Below are 12,078 nucleotides of genomic sequence, written 5' to 3' on the forward strand. Positions count from 1 at the left end.
AGAGTTTGAATACTTATAATCCTTCCTTAGCGGATTTCAAATTATATGTTCATCAAATCTTTAGGATTTTAATTGTACCACTAAATAATAAATCTAGTCTTACATTTGGTATTTAGGGGATAATTCAATTGCCAAAATCACCATTATTATTGTACCTGCTATGGTACTTAGAGGATATCAACACTTCATTGCTAGCTTTACAATATACACTTTTCTGAGTGTTTGTATAACACCTTCATGGTGTTTTGGATTCCTCATTTTATTTCTCTTGGGTCTATATTCACTTCTGGGATTAATGTTGTTCATTCAAGAATCGGCCGGTAAATCCTTCGTGGATTAACTCTTTCAAGGATGTTCTCATTTTCGGTGAATAACATTTATCTTCTATAAGATATATTCTCTACTATATGAGAAATTATTATGTGATATATACAATGAGATAGTGTTATTCACTATAAAGTCATTTGATGACTCCATTCCTTTCTATAACATGCTCTTCTTGAGACTTCAATATTCATTCATGAACATATTCTACCTTAGACTTCTTAATACTTGTATGAGATTTAATTTTTATATATTGCGATTTATATTTTTTGGGTTCGTAAATCTGGGGTCCCTAATGGGCCTGCTTTCCAGCAAAAGCTCAGCCCAGCAGACGACATTACAAACGACGTGCAACTCCTAGTCCGGCCTAGATACCTAACGACAGGCCAAAAGAGCGATCCAGTCTCCGACAGGAAGGCCTGGCCAAGGAGAGGGCGACGCTCGCTTCCGACTCCGACTCGCTTCTCCGACCGGAAGGCCTGGCCAAGGAGGGGGCGACGCCCGCTTTCGACTCTGACCCGCTTCTCCGATAGGAAGGCCTGTCGTGGAGGGGACGACGCTAGCTTCCGACTTCGACCCGCTTCTCTGACCTGAAATACACTGAACCTATGCTTACAGCTCTTCTCCGACCGACGCGGTCGGAGCCGACTAGGACCAACCAACTGGGGACGCCCGCTCGGTAAGAACCCAAGAATCAGGAGGAGCAGATAAAGCAAGGTGCTCAAGTCAACTATAATACCATGGACCGTACCCTGCACACCTACAGGACAGTACCACTAGGCCATGCTAGAGGGGTACTTTATGACCTTTCAAACATATCAGAACATGAACAGTGTTGTGGACGCCGACATTTGTCCTACAGTATGTTAGGCACCAACATTCTCCATACTAGAAGAACATGATGGAGCCTGCCACATGCATCTGGGCGTTAACAGTATTGTTGGCGCCGACTAACCATCTTGTACCTGACGTCGTGGGCAACAAGACAAGGTAGCACACTCTCTCTCTCTAAACTTGTACGGCCATCCCATTCACCTATAAAAGGGGATGTTGTAAGGTCGAGATGGTGACTAGAGGGGGGGTGAATAGTTATTTCTAAAACTTAATCGCATCAGCTAACCAAAACAAGTGCGGAATTAAAACTATTGGTCTAGCCAAGACTACACCCCTCTATCTATGTTCTCTAGCACCTTGTAAAGATCCTAATTAAGCAACAAAGGTGCTGGGCTAGCTAGAGCTCACCTAATCAATTCTAGAAGCAAGGTCACACAAACCTATGCCACAAGTACTTTAACCAACGGAGAGCTCCTACGCATGCTAGTAAGCAAAAGCACAAAGCCAACTAAGCTCACTAGCAATGCTCAATAACAAGGCAACCAATGCCAAATTAGAGAGCACAAATACTTAGCTACACAAACTAAGCAATGTGACTAACAAGGTTACACAAACCAAATTAGCCATGTAGGGGAGCTACTTCTATGCTACACAAGCAGGAAGATAATTAGTGAGCTACACAAGCTAACTAACTACAAGAGCAACTACACAAGCACAAAGTATATGAAAGTAAATACAAGCTTGTGTAAGGGGATAGCAAACCAATGGGAAGAACAATGTTGACACGGTGATTTTCTCCTGAGGTTCACGTGCTTGCCAACACGCTACGTCCCCGTTGTGTCGACCGCTCATTTGGTGGTTCAGCGGCTAATTGGCATCACCCGTCAAGCCCACACGTTGGGTACCGTAAGAACCTACCCCAAAAGTGAGGGTAGCTCAATGACACGCTCAACTAGAGTTGCTTTTCATGGCTCCCGTGGGGCGAGCACAATGCCCCTCACAAAGCTCTTCTCTGGAGCACCGCACAAGCTTCTTGTAGGCTTCGACAGAGATCACCACCAAGCCGTCTAGGAGGTGGCAACCTCCAAGAGTAACAAGCACCACCAGCTTGCAACTCGACCACCTAGTGTCACTCGATGCAACCTCATGATACAATCGCACTAGAATTGCTCACTCACATAATCAGATGATTACTATCAAGCATATGTGAGATGGATGGCTCCCAAGCACTCTCAAGCATGGACACAAAGTCCGCCAAGGTGCTCAGCCTTGTCCATGGCCAAGACCACCTTCTATTTATAGCCCATGTTCTAAACTAGCCGTTACCCCTTCACTAGGCAAAACTCAGGAAGACTAGACGCGCCGGTCATATCAATTGGACGTAGGACCTCAGCGTCCGATCAACGGATGCTCGCCACATGTTGCTTCCGTTCAACCAGAGCCGCTCGATCTCAATGGTTAAGTTGTGACCGAACACTGCATAGTGAATGATAGTGAATGACCAGACGCTGCTGCGCCTGAGTCTGGTCATTTTTAGAGAGCTCCCCGAGCCTCTGTTTTGTGACCAAACGCGTCTGGTCCACCATGACCGGATGCAGACCATCGTCCGATCAATTCTGTGTCTACGCACCTAACTCCAGCGCTGCCTACATCACCATACGTCAGCACTGACCAGACGTAGACCCTGAGCGTGTCCGATCACTCTTTGCGCCAGCGTCCGATCATGAGACCGAGACCGTGCATTGATTACTACCACTAAACGGACGCGCCGGTCCTACCGAGGCTAGTGTCCAATTAGTTCTACGAAACCCTGTCTTTTTTTGTATAGGGCGCCGGTGGCACCATCAGACTGTCCGCACTCTATGGGTAGACACTCCACCGATGAAGTTTCGAGCCCTTTTCGCCTCCGTTTCATTGTCGAGTTGATCCACATCAACTCCAACTTCATCTCCTTTGTAAATGTGCCAACACCACCAAGTGTACACCTCCATGTGTATGTGTGTTAGTATTTTCACAATCATTTTCCAAAGGATTAGCCACTCAACTTACCACACCACTCAATCCTAGCGATGATGCAAAGTCAGATCACTCGAGTGGCACTAGATGACCTATATGCAAACAAGTTTGCCCCTCTTGATAGTACGGCCATCTATCCTAAACCCAATCATCAACTTCTCTACACACCTATGGCCGATGAAATGAAATGCCCTAGGTTATACCTTTGCCTTACACATTCCATTCCATCTCCTTCAATGTGGATACAACACATGCACCAACATGATCATCAATGATAGATCCACTTCATATCATCATGTGATCATATTGGTTCATCAATCTTGACTTCACTTGCTTTTCACCGTTGCCTTCGTCCATCGGCGCCAAGTCTTGCTTAAGCTTCACCGCCACGTGGTCCATTGCTCCAAAGCCTCCAACTTTCCCTTCACGCTTGTAACCGGTCCATCAAGCCAAGTCATGTCTTGATCTTCTCCATCTTGATCACATGACTCAATGTCATGTCTCATCTGTAATGAGCTCCTTTATCATCACATGTGTGAGCTTTTCAACATCTCCAAGCCATTTTCACCTTCATGGCATATGTTGCTCATACACATGTATCTGTGGACTAATCACTTGTGTATCTCACATAAACATAATTAGTCCACCTAGGTTGTCACTCAATTACCAAAACCACACAAGGACATTTCAATCTCCCTATTTTTGGTAATTGATGACAACTCTACAAAGATATGGAAATTAAGCTCTTTTGGATTCATGTTGCTTGCCCAAGCAATTTTACCATGTGTAAATGATTTTGGACAAGTATTACAAACCCAAAATGGTAGTATTAGCTCCCCCTATATATGTGCTAGTGTTTGATTTGAAGCTCGCACATATGCATAGATTGAAATTATGGGAGAGTAATTACTACTAAATGATGCTAAGGTGTATAGAGTAAACCTTTGAAGCGTGATACCAATCGGAGTTGCACCTTTAAGTTTATCCTTAGCACCATGGTTAGCTAGATATCACTTAGAAATAAAATCACTAGATACCTCGTGCGATCAACATTAAAAGCAAGGTACTCGCATTATTTGTAAAGCATACCAATTGTCTAGCTATCATCCTATGCATGCTAGTTATCAAATCATCATTCAAGTTCTACAACTAGCATACACCACACAAGCATGCATATTGAATTTGAAAGCTTATGCAATGAAAGCAAGCACATGAATATACACATATCAAATGCAATCAATCAAAGTTCATGAGCTTGCTCCCCCTACTTGTGTGCATCTCCGGTCCAAGAATTTTGATCTTTTCATATCCTTCAATATTGCTCCCCCTTTGTCCATGTCCATGTCCAACCTCTACTTATTTGTCTTAATCTCTCCCAAAGCTTTTATATCTTATCTCTCCCCCTTGTACAATCTCAATCTCAAAGCTTTCATATCGTTATACAATCTCTCCCCCTTTGTCATCAATTTCCATAAAAAGTGTGCTTCTCATTGATGCAAAGGTATGCACTTGGGGTAGATGGTTGAGGCTTGAATCTTGCATTTTTTATGGACATTACTTGATTGTTGGAATGACACCACTTGAAGATACCACTTGTAACTTGTACCACTTGTATCTTGTGTAGGGCTTCTTGAGATACCACACATAGAATCTTTGATCTTGATATCAATTTATGGTACACCTCCCCCTTTGTGATAGCATGGATCATCCATTTGATACACTTGAGCTCTTGTAGGTGAGGGATGCATTCTTCATTTGATGATCACTTAAAGTTGAGGATCACTTGTGGAACCATCATCTTGCATGATTGATACCATGTGTAGATGTGATACCACTTGAAAGAATCTTTTAGTATGGAACCACTTGTTGGATTTATCAATAAAAACTATTTCTTGAATATTTGCTATCTTCATGAGTACCACTTATAGTATATCACTTATGAGTTGATCTAGATATCACTTGTAGATTCTTGATAAAATACTTGAGTCTAGATACCACTTGTAACAAACAAACTAGATATTCATTTGCATTGTTGTCTTGTGCTTGTACTCTTATCACTATCATGAGCTTCTATGGTTGACTTAAACTAAATTGATTTGCCTAAGCTTCCAAGTCCGGTTTGAACCAATGACAAGCTTTTTCACACCTCTTGCAAGGGTTATCTTGCCAATATTGTACTTTTCTCTTGTTAGCAATCCAAATTAAATCAAGTACTTGGGTTCACTAGCTCATGAACAAATTCATAAACTAACCACTAGATCAATTAATTATTCAAGCAATAGTGGTGGGCTATGAATTTAAACATTTCATTTATTATGCATGATCCTATGAAGCATGTACTATATGCACTATTCACATACTTGTAAGGGATGAAATGATCATGCACATTACAATGATACCTTTGCTATGTTGGAGTAGAGGATAATCACATAGATTTCAATTCATTACCCCAATAGCAATGTGAAGTCCAATTATAAGCTTGGTGAAGACCAATAGATACCATTTTGAATTCTAGTCTTCACCCATATGAAATGAATACCACTTTTGATCAAATGCACTTTCTTGTTGTGGTTGGCTTGCTTCATCTTTTAATCAATGCTTGCATGAGAGCATCAATGTGAAAATACCACTTGAAATATCACGATTAGCTCTCTTTTTGGGTGTTGCTTGCTTTTCTTGATCAATCCTTTTGATTGCTTCAACTAAGCATCTCAAATGTCCCTCGGATCACCACTTTCATGTTAGCCTTCCAAGTACCACACTTGGTTTACCTACTCATAGGCGGCAAGCCCCTACACTAGGGAGAAGTGACCTCTCTCCAAAGAATCATTCTTGATACTCACTTGAAATAGCTTGATTGATTGATCCAAGTGATGAACTTAACTTGGTGAGTAACCTTGATTCCTTCTTTAAGTCATTTTCTTTCTACTTGTTTAAGTTCTTTTCTTTCTACCAAATGATCTCCAATCATATCTAGAACTTAAATTTCATCTTCAACTTGAGTTTGATCTTGATCTTTATCTTGAGTACCAAAAGTGTGTAAAGTACACTCCACAATCAAATGGCCTTGTACTCTTTGCTTGTCATGCTTCTAGATCATCTTAAAACCAAACTTAGATGCCTCAATTACTTATAAACATGTTTCTAATTTGAGGACCTTTCAATCAAAGTGACTTTAGATCAATCCAACATTTGTCACTTTTCTAGCAGATTTTGTACTCTTCAAAGAAAAATGTATATCTCCCAGAGTACAAATCCAAATACCATAAAATTTGGTGGAGATGTCCATCACTAAGTTATATAGCAGATGTAAAAATTAGAGCTTCATTTGACTTCTAGATTGCTACCAGATTTCAATTCTTCCACCACTGCTACATGCTAAAAACTGCTGCACTATAGCTGACAAGATTCACTCCAAAGCTGAAGCGTCTCTTATCCAATTCTCATGAAATTTGTACAGCATCTTATACCATAAGTCTAGAGCATGTACACCAATTTTTATGCCAATCCAATAAGTTTTGATCACTCATACATGGCAAAGATCACAACTCACTCAGATTCTTAATATAGGACATATTTCAACACTTGAGCTATACTTCATCAAATATGAATCAAACTTAAAACTAACCTGTTTGAATACTTCCATAAGACGTATATCCATTCAAATCACGTACTAAAAGTCATCTCATGAATTTATCCAACACAAATCAATCCAAACTTGATTACTAATCAATTTATCCATTCAATCAACTTATAGCAAGCAACTTTGCATCAATCCAAACTTGATTACTAATCAATTTATCCATTCAATCAACTTATAGCAAGCAACTTTGCATATTTGTGCAATTTAATCAACTCATATGCATCCAAATAAAATGATCAATAAGAGATATACCTTGGTTAGCTCATGATCATTCAACTTGCAAGCTTCAACTCAATTATTTGCAAACCATCAAATATATCCAATGAATCATCAACAACTTGAATTATGCACTTATATGATGTAGCATATTTGGACTTTACTCAATTATCATAGCATTGGGTTTGGGTGTGCACTAAACTTCATATCTTGACCCAACATATGATGATCAATATGAAATCAATTGGATCAAGTCTCCAATACTGATGATACCTCAATCAATCATCTACTTTTTGATGGTACCCAAACAATTTTGGGTCCTCTCAAGTTAGGAGCAACATACTTAGGCATAGCCTTAGTATGAATAGCGGGATGTTTTGCAATTATAACCAATGAGTTACCATTGCCATTCTTCCTAAGCATAGAATCATCATCAATTAAAATAGGCATAGGAGTGTTGCCTAGGGGACATAAATGTGCCATGTGTCCCCTTTCTCGGCATGAGTAGCACTTTCTCTTTGCTTGAGCCTTCTCTTCTTTGCTCATGTTGTGCTTCTCATTGCGTTGCTTCTCCTTCTTTGCTTGAGCCTTCTTATCAAGCTTGTTTGGACAACCCGAAGCTAGGTGGCCCAATGTGTCACAACTATAGCACCTCATGTGAGCAATCTTCTTTGTTCTTGCTCACTTGCTTTGTATCTTGATTCATCTTTAGACGCATTGCTCTTTCTCTTGCTTTTCAACCCCTTCTAGTTTTCTTCTTCTTTATCAGCAAATCACCACCATCTTCATGGTTGATCTTGATTTTCTCTTGGGGTGTCTTCTCTTGCTCAACTTGTGGCTTTGGTTGAGGCTCTTCTAGTTGCTTCACCAATTGCTTGGTTGGGCATATTGAGGTAAGGTGACCCTAAGTGCGGCACTTGAAGCACTTCACATGCTTGAGCCTCTCTTCTTTTTTTATCTTCTTGAGCTTCTCAATGTTAGAGCAACCATTTGCAAGGTGTCTCGCTTCATGACACTGGTAGCACATGGTGTGAGAGAGCTTTCTTTGTTATAGCTTCTTCATCTTTCTTTCTCTCTTTCTTTCACCCTTTGTCATCTTCTTCTTGAAGCCAAGGTCATATTTGTCACCATAGTTTCTTTGAGTCTTCAACATGTGCTCAAAGATGACTTTTGAGTTGTAGCACCTCTCTAACTTGTTGCTCAATTTCTTCACTTCATTTTTGAGCTCATTGTTCTCCTTCAAAAGGTTAGTCTCACAAGACATAGAAGTAGAACAAGCATATATATGTGAAGAGCATGGCATATCTAATAAATCATCACAAGAGGTGGATACATGCTTCTTATCTACATCACAAGGGTTAGCAACATTTTGCAATTTATCATTTGATCCATGTGATGAGCTCTCATTATTTTTAAGTTTTTTTGTAAACACTTTAATGAGAGATGCATGTTGTTCTAATAATTCTTCATGAGATGCAAGTAGTGTCTCATGATTCAATTTTAGCTCATCATGTGAAGATTTAAAAGCATCAAGTAATTTCTTATGTTCTTCACAAGAGTTCTTTAGAAATGAGTTTTTATTTTCTAATTTCATTATTTTAGCTTTTTCATTTTCTAAAGACACGGTCATGCTAGCAAGTCTACTAACAAGCTCATCATATGAATCAATATGATCAACCATAGTATTATTTAATACCTTGGTGTGGGAGGTATGACCCCGGATACCCACGGTAGACCACATAGGCTATGCCCTCAGGGGTGGCCTAGCCCACAAGATGAAGCCTTGTGGGGCACGACTCTGCTCGGCGCCTCCCGCAAGACATCTAGAAGATATCCTAAAGATACTATAAGATCTGTTAGGATATGTATGATCCTAAGATTCTTGTAATCAGTTATTACTTTCTGGTTATCTCTTAGATCTAACCGACTTATAACCCTGCTCCCTAGACTATATAAGGCGGGCAGGGACCCCCTCCAAACCCACGCAATATCATACGATAGCTAATACAAACCAATAGACCACAGGAGTAGAGTATTACGTCATACTGATGGCCTAAACCTATCTAACTCCTGTGTTTCTGTTGCCTTCTTGTTCTTGATCTCACGCTCCTCTACCGATCAATCTACCTTCGTGGAATACCCCTCAGAGGACTACCGATGATATTCTATCGATAGTTGGCACGCTAGGTAGGGGCTTGCATGCTATTTCCCTATCGAACAAGATGGCTTTTTCCATAGGCTCTTCGTCCCTCCCACAGCCCGACCAGATCTTCATGGTCGGATCGATCTCGTGGATCATCAACGCCGACAGAGTCGGAGAGCTCCTTGAGCCGGCATAGATCATTTTTGTGCCGATCACCCCCGCACCTATGATAGCAGATCTGATCTTGGAACTACCTCCGAGGTCGCCTTCATCGATGACTCACCACTTGCTTCCTCGCTACTAGAGGAGGCATATTAACAATGATGATCTAATCGCATCTATCGATCGGGTTGGTTTGAAGCTCGCTGATTGCCTCTCCATCGCCGAATTGGCTCTAGACACTCTGGTCCAGCGCCGACCACCCAACAATCTAGATCTGCCGGAGGCTGCTCAAAAGACTCTAGGAGTTGTGGCTCTACCCTTTGGGCTCGCCAACGCCGCCACCACCTTCCAAGACGCCCTAAGGGGCAAATTCACCGACCACGTGGGAGACATCCATCCTCTCGCCGACTAGATCGCTGACCAGCCTCCGCCGGTCATCAACATGCTTCACGTCAGCCGACGCTCTGGAGCATCCCTCTAGACCATCCCAGAGGAGAATTCAGACTCTAAGTCCCAAGGCTCTATGGAGACCCTCGCCAAAATCTTCACCGAGCAACTTCCTCTCCCTCCTTTCTAGGGTGGTGCGATCTTCAACGTCGGCGTTGATAGCCTCCCTCAGAATGGCGAGACTGAGGAGGAACATGCTGCTCATGAGAACCGGAACATCAACCACGCAGAACGCTGAGCAAACGAGAATGCCCTTGCGATGGCCAAGCAGCAGCTTGACTCGCAAGGAAGGCCACTCCAGTGCAACCTCGATGAAGAGTTTCTCTGTGTTGACGGCCACGATGTCTTCAAGACTCCAAGCACAAATCTGGCAATGGCTACAAACAAGCTCGCCCACCTCTCGTAGGCGCCCGAGCTCACCAAGGTCACCACCATGCTTAAAGTGGCGTGCTGCCAGGTCAATGAGATTCACCAGGATCAGAGACCTTCATACTCCACCACTTCAATTCGCCGATCAGTCGCTATAAGAACCGATCACCGCCAAAGTCGCTTCACCGACAAGAACCACGACGATAGGCAACCCCTCTTGGATGGAGCTAGGGGCAACTACACCATACATCACCACCAACATGACTAGGAGGTCAACCAGGACATCCGAGTGCACCTCAACAATCTCCGAGATGCACAATAACGTATCGATGAATGCTGCTTTGGTCGCCATGAAGACGAAGTATGCCGCCTCCAGGAGTACGAGCAAGAGTATAGCAACCCGGACTCAGCCCTTGAGCCAATCACTCTCGGCAATGTTGCAGATGATGGCACCGACAACCCTGAGGCCCCCCAGCATTCACAAGGGCACTCCGAACACTTCAGTGGCCCCATGGTTTCAAAATCACTGGGGTCGAGCCCTACGAGGGGAGGATGAATCCAACACAGTGGTTATAGGCTTATGCCACTATTGTTCATGCCGTCGGAGGAGACACCAGTGTTATGGTGAACTATCTTCCCATCATGCTCGCACCAACCATCATGAACTAGTTTACTAGCCTTGCCCCAAACTCCATCGGATCCTGAGAAGAGCTAAAAAGTCTTCACCGACAATTATATGGCTATGTGTACGCAACCGGGAACCAAGCATGATCTCAACCACATCAACTAGAAGCCATCCGAGCTCCTCCACAGCTACATCCAATGTTTTCCAAGATGAGGAATTCTATTCCAAACATCATGGAAGCCGAGGTCATCACCGCCTTCATCCGAGGACTCCATCACCGCGAGCTTCGCTCCAAGTTCAACCGCAAGCCACCTACGAGGATCAGCGAGATGATCACAGCTGCCAACCAGTACACTGACGTCAAGGAAGCCGAGGTGTGCTTTAATGAGGATGTAGGTACTCATTGCCCAACACGCCGCTATGACGATCGCCGCCACAACAACCGCTACCACGACGACCGCAGTTATCATCGTGACAACGGTCGTGATCGGCCAGAAGGACCCAAGACTGGTCAAAATCGCCACCGCCAGCCAAACCACATCATCGCTACCATCAATGAACCTCGCGCCAAGCACAACTATGATGAACAGTAAAAGAAGATCCTCGATGGCCCGTGCTCTCTCCATAAGAACGCCAAGCATAAGATGAAGAACTGCCTCGGTTTAGCTAAGGGGTTCCAGGACAAAAAGCTAGATGACAACTCCAATGGAGGAGCCAAAGGTCACCGACCACCTGGGGGCAATGACAATGCCTTCTAGGACCAAGACAAGGAGGTCGCCACCATCTTCAGGGGCCTCACCTCCACTAAGAGCAGAAGAGAATGGAAGCTCACCACACGGTGGGTGCTCGCTGTCACCATGGAGGACGCCGTTGCCAACCCCAGCTATCGCCCATGGTCTAAGGTCCCCATCACCTTCAGCAGGGCCAACTAGTGGGTGTACATTCCCTACACAGGGCGTTTCCCCCTCATCCTCAACGCAACCATCTAGAAGGTGCTCTTTAGAAAAAGTGCTCATTGACAAAGGCCTTAGATTAGCAGATCTCACACCCTTCGACTCCTCCTTTTGGGGTGTGGTACCTGGCAGGGCCTCCAAACCGCTTAGAGAGATCACCCTACCAGTATAGTTTGACATGGCTAGCAACTACCACGTCGAGCACATCAACTTCTACGTCACCGATTTCAACACCGCCTACCACGCCATACTTGGTCGGCCAGCTCTGGCCAAGTTCATGGCTATACTACACTACGCATATCTGGTGCTGAAGATGCCTTTGCCTGCGAGACAGAGAGTCTCGCCC

Source organism: Miscanthus floridulus, chromosome 1 (genome assembly GCF_019320115.1).
Source record: "Miscanthus floridulus cultivar M001 chromosome 1, ASM1932011v1, whole genome shotgun sequence".
Classification (NCBI taxonomy): domain Eukaryota; kingdom Viridiplantae; phylum Streptophyta; class Magnoliopsida; order Poales; family Poaceae; genus Miscanthus; species Miscanthus floridulus.